The sequence below is a fragment of the Triticum dicoccoides genome, chromosome 1B (genome assembly GCF_002162155.2).
Source record: "Triticum dicoccoides isolate Atlit2015 ecotype Zavitan chromosome 1B, WEW_v2.0, whole genome shotgun sequence".
In the NCBI taxonomy this organism is placed as follows: Eukaryota; Viridiplantae; Streptophyta; class Magnoliopsida; order Poales; family Poaceae; genus Triticum; species Triticum dicoccoides.
In genome coordinates, this window is record NC_041381.1 from 470,954,579 (window position 1) to 470,959,943 (window position 5,365).

Consider the following 5,365-nt stretch of genomic DNA (forward strand, 5'->3'; position numbering starts at 1 on the left):
GTGCCTGGCGGCCCACTGTTGATGATGGCGTCTGCCGCGACGGTTCCTATAGTTAGGACCCCTTAGGATACGCGTCTTTTGTCCCTGCGAGGAGTCAAGAATACACCCCGTGGGGGCTTGTAAGGTGTCTGTTGCTCCGTTTGTCAATATGATCCTTATCATGAAGCAGTGCGAGATGCTTATTCCGTCTTAGCTTAGTTTCTTCCTTTCAGACCTCACGAGGGCTTGGCGCTCTGCGCCGACAGGTCCCGGTCCCAAGGCGGCTTCAGCTGTCACTAGTATGCCAGGTTGCGATACCGTGGTCAAGGCCAGGAGGTGAGCGGCCCGGGGTCTAGTAAGAGCCCCTGAGTCGCGATGCTCAGGAGGTCCCCTTTACCGCTCAAGCAGTCATCATTCGGTGAAAAAGGAATGTGATGTTGCTAACACGGGATTGCATTGGATGCAGTGACGGTGCTACGGTAGCTAGTGTTTCTGGAGAGTGACTTATCTCGAGAGTCAGGAAACGCTTCCTGGTACGGCGCTAGGTCCGTGCCTTGGCCGGCGAGGGGTTGCCTAGTGAGGTCTCCGCGTGCCTCTTTCCTCTTGCCTCTGCTCCCCTTTCTGCTCTATGTCCTTGGGTCCCGGCCCTCGAGCGGGTCTCAGCCGTCGCTGGTTTGCCGGGGCGCGATGCCGTAGGAAAAGCCAGAGGGTGAGGGCTGGAGAGCCGGTAGGAGCCCTGAGTCGCGATGCTCAGGCACCCCCCCCCCCTTTAACACGCAAGCGGTTCGCGCGGACGAGGGTGAAGAGGACGTTGTGGGGGCCTCGCCTGGCGCTTCTCCTTGGGGGGATCCTGCAGATCCACCACAAAAAGAGCAAAAGTCCGCCATGACAAGCGACGGTCAGTCGTTAGTTGCTTTGGAGAGGCGACGAGGCACTAAAGGCCTGACGAGGTGTATTGGGGCACCCGTGAGCCAGCGCGGGACTCACGGGGCCCTACCCCAAGGCGGGTTGCGCCTGGCACTGGGCCTTAACTTGTGATGTGTTCCTGCAAATTTGGCCAGATGTCGATGCTCTACGTCCTCGGGTCCCGGCCCTCGAGCTGGTGTCAGCCGTCGCTGGTTTGCCTGGGCGCGATGCCGTGGGCAAAGCCAGAGGGTGAGGGCTGGAGAGCTGGTAGGAGCCCTGAGTCACGATGCTCAGGAAGCCCCCCCCTTTAACGCGCAAGCTTGGTTAGATGTCGACGCTCTACGTCCTCGGGTCCCGGCCCTCGAGCTGGTCTCAGCCGTCGCTGGTTTGCCGGGGCGCGATGCCGTGGGCAAAGCCAGAGGGTGAGGGCTGGAGAGCCGGTAGGAGCCCTGAGTCGCGATGCTCAGGCACCCCCCTTTAACGCGCAAGCTTGGTTAGATGTCGACGCTCTACGTCCTCGGGTCCCGGCCCTCGAGCTGGCCTCAGCCGTCGCTGGTTTGCCGGGGCGCGATGCCGTGGGCAAAGCCAGAGGGTGAGGGCTGGAGAGCCGGTAGGAGCCCTGAGTCGCGATGCTCAGGCACCCCCTTTAACGCGCAAGCTGCCGACATCAAGGAAGAAGAGGTGCCACGGACATGCACCAAATAACAGGCATGATGGCTCGAATGCATGGCTCGAAAATAAACGCAAGAGGGGTACACGTCGCCGGGTCTGACCCGAGCGACTTGGGGATGATGCAGCCCGAGGGGCGCCCCCAACAAAGTAAGCTAAAAACACAAGCAAAAGGGATACACGCCGCAGGGATGGATCCACGCGGCCTGGGAATGATGCAGCCCTGAGGGCGCTCCCAGCTGGAAACGAAACTTGAAAGATGTCACCTGATAGTGTTGGCGATGAAGGGGTGTTGAAGTAGCAGACGTAGCGGGCTGCGGGAGCCGATCTTCACGAGCCCCCAAGCCCAGGAGCCTCGGGAGGCTCCGGAGGCGCTGGTGGCTCCTCGCGAACCATCTCCATCTCCGCCAGGACTGCAGAACGCCTGGCCTCCTAAGCCTCCAGGATGCTCCTCATGAGGCGCTGGCGCACCGCAGACGCGTTCGGCAAACCGTAGGGCATGCGAACGTAGCTGTGGGGTGGGCCTCCACAGCGCCCCACACATGAGGGCCAGAAGCGCTCCTGAGAGGCGACTCGGTTGAGCCCTGGGATGTCGATGCAGACGCGCAGCCCGCCATCCTCACCTGGATGGGGAGCTGCGACGGGTAAGCGGCGGCTGCCACTCATGACTCTTGACTCCTATAACTCCTGTGTGATCTGACTGACGAACTCCTGAGGGTTTGGCCCTCCTTGCTTTGCTCCTTCCTGAGGGAAACGTGTTCCGAAACACGCCTCCAAGTGGTGCCCAAGCGCCTCCCTCGTGACCTTAGCAAGGTCGGTGGCCCTCCAGGTGGGAGCCCCCGAGCCCTGCTTGAGGAGGGCGCCGGGCGCGCCTCCCTATGCGACAGAAGGAGGTACCCCCTGAGCGGGCATAGACCCTGAGGGTCCTGCCTCCTGAGGGGCCGAGCCTGGCGATGTCTTCTTCTTCTTGGGGGTGGTCTCAGGGAGCCTCCCGCTCCCGCGATCTGGGTCTTCAAGTGATGCAGCCTGAAAAGCTCGTTCCAGGGAGCACACCGCGTCTCTTTCTTCATAAGGCACCGTGATGACTCCACCGCTCCCTGGCATCTTGAGGACGTTGTAGCCATGATGAGTCACGGCCATGAACTTGGTGAGAGCTGGGTAGTCAAGGATGGCGTTGTACGGCAGGCGAATATGGGCGACGTCAAAGTCGATGAGTTCGGTGCGGTAGTTGTTGCGCTCCCCGAAGGTGACGGGGAGGCGGACCTGCCCAATTGGAACCGTGGAGCCGTCGGTGACTCCGCGGAAAGGCTTGGTTGGCTGAAGCTGATCGTAAGGCACTTGGAGATTGTTGAACGTCTCTACGGACAGGACGTTGAGCCTTGCTCCGCCATCGATGAGGGTCCTGGTGACTTGCACATTGCTGATGACCGGGGAGCAAAGCATTGGGAGGACTCCGGCTGTGGCCGCGCACTTGAGCTGATCCGCTGAGCTGAACGTGATGGCGCACGCCGACCACCTGAGGGAGCACGTGGCTTCAAGCTTGGGAAGGACTGCATTCACTTTGTGGGTGAACTGCTTGAAGATGCGTTGTGAGGCTGGGGCTTGAGCTCCGCCCAGGATGCAGGCGATCGCGCGCGGCTCCTGGAAGCCCCCATCCCCCTCGTCCTGATGATGGTCCTCATTTCTCCTTGGCTGCGGCGGCAGTGGAGGGAGGCCTGTGTTTCCTTGCGGGCGATCCTCGCGAGGCCAATCCCTCCAGTCTCCCTCGCGAGGCTGATCCTGCCAACGATCCTCGCGAGGTCGGTCGCGCCACCCTTGGGGAGGGCCGCGGTCTTCCCAGCATCCTGCGTTCCTTCCTCCTCCTCGGCCATAGCCATGATCGTTGCGGTCGGGGCGTCGGCCGACCCTTCCTTCTCGCACGGCTCGGAGCTCTTGGCATTCGTTGGTGTTGTGGGTGTGGAGGTCGTGGTACACACAGTATCGGCTGCCCTTGAAAAACTCGGGTTGATCTCTGCCCTGCTTGGTGTCTGGTTATGTCGCGAGCACGACAGCCCTCTTGCGCTTCACGTCCTTGGCCTTGGATTTCTTCTCTTCTGGGTCGGCGGCTGGCAGCTTGAGGAGGGAAAGGCGCCCTTCCTCAGCCCTGGCACACTTGGTTGCCAAGTTGAACAGCTCCAAGGAAGTGCACAGATCTTCATGCATAGCCAGCTCCTCCTTCATCTTGACATCGCGCACGCCGTCGGAGAAGGCTGAGATGATGGCCTCCTCGGTCACCTTGGGAATCTTGAGACATGCGTTGTTGAAGCGCTGGATGTACTTCTGTAGGGTCTCCCCTGGTTGCTGCTTGATGCGGCGCATGTCGCTCACGGTAGGTGGCCGGTCGCGAGTACCTTGAAAGTTGGCGATGAAACGGGTGCGCATCTCGTCCCAGGAGGAGATCGTGCCTGGCGCCAGGTTCAGGAGCCAGGTGCGGGCCCCGTCCTTGAGTGCCATGGGAAACCAGTTCACCATGACCTTCTCGTCCCCGTTGGCGGCTTCGATGCCCAGCTCGTAGAGCTGGAGGAACTCCGCAGGGTCTGCCGTGCCGTCGTAGCGAGGAGGCAGGTCTGGCTTGAACTTGCAGGGCCACACGACGCTGCGCAGCCCGGCGCTGAAGGCGCGGCATCCTGTCGTGGCCACGGGAGGCCTCTGGTGACGGGGAGCTTGGTCTTGCGGGCCCCCATGCGCTGCAGCTGGGAGCAGCGCGGGGTCTTGGCGCGCTGGGACAGGAGCGTGGTCGTGACGGACCGGAGCAGGAGCACCGAGCAGCTTCTTGGGGGCGAGGAACCTCTTGGCAGCTTCGCTCTTGCTGCGCTGGCGCCGGACGGGGTGGGTTCCGTCCAGGGGCCACGCGCCTTGGGGCCAGGGCGCCTTCTTGAGGAGGAGGTGGCTGAGGCGCCCCCGGAGCTTCATTGCCCGCGCAGGGCGGGGCGCGATGCAGCGAGAAGGACGGCGCGGGGGAGCCCCCTGTGGCGCGGACGAGCTCGGCGATGCGATCGAGCCACTCTTCATAGATGTCGTCGACCGGGCGGTAGCGCAGGAGCTCGTTCTCCGCAATGAGCGCAGCTCGAGCCTCCATGGCCGCGCGGGGCGCGTGGGACGAAGAACCAGCTGGGGCGAGTGAGGGAGTGGCAGTGCGGCCGTCTCACCTCATGGATGGATGTTGGGACGATGCTTGCTGCTCGTTCCCCACCGGGCTGGTGGCGGTGTTGACGGCAAGCGACGGGGAACAACGGGGGTGGCCGCCGACGGGGGCCGTCTGGGCAACGCGGGAAGCGAAAGCGGCTCGGCGCTCGGCGCGGGCCCGACGTGCGTCTGACATGGACGCGATGGTTGGTGAAGAACAGGGCGGCGGAAGGCGAATTCCGGCGCACCCCTACCTGGCGCGCCAAATGTCGGATTTCGGGTTCCGGCAGACCTTCTAGGTTCGAACTCTGGGGTGCGCGTGGAGATTTCACCCTCTGCCTACCTACACCTCACCGCCTCGCTATGATCTAGGCAATCAAAGAAACAACACAAGAGACACAAAGTTTATACTGGTTCGGGCCACCATTGTGGTGTAATACCCTACTCCAGTGTGTGGTGTGGTGGACTGCCTCTTGGGCTGATGATGAACAATACAAGGAAGAACAGCCTCGCGAGGGTCCGTTCTTGGCTGGTGCGATGAACTACTAGGGGGAATTCAGTCGCTCTCTCTACTGGTTTCCTGGCAAGGATCCCATTCTCTTCTTTGTGTTCTCATCTCTGTCTCTGTCCGTCTCTCTCTCTCTCT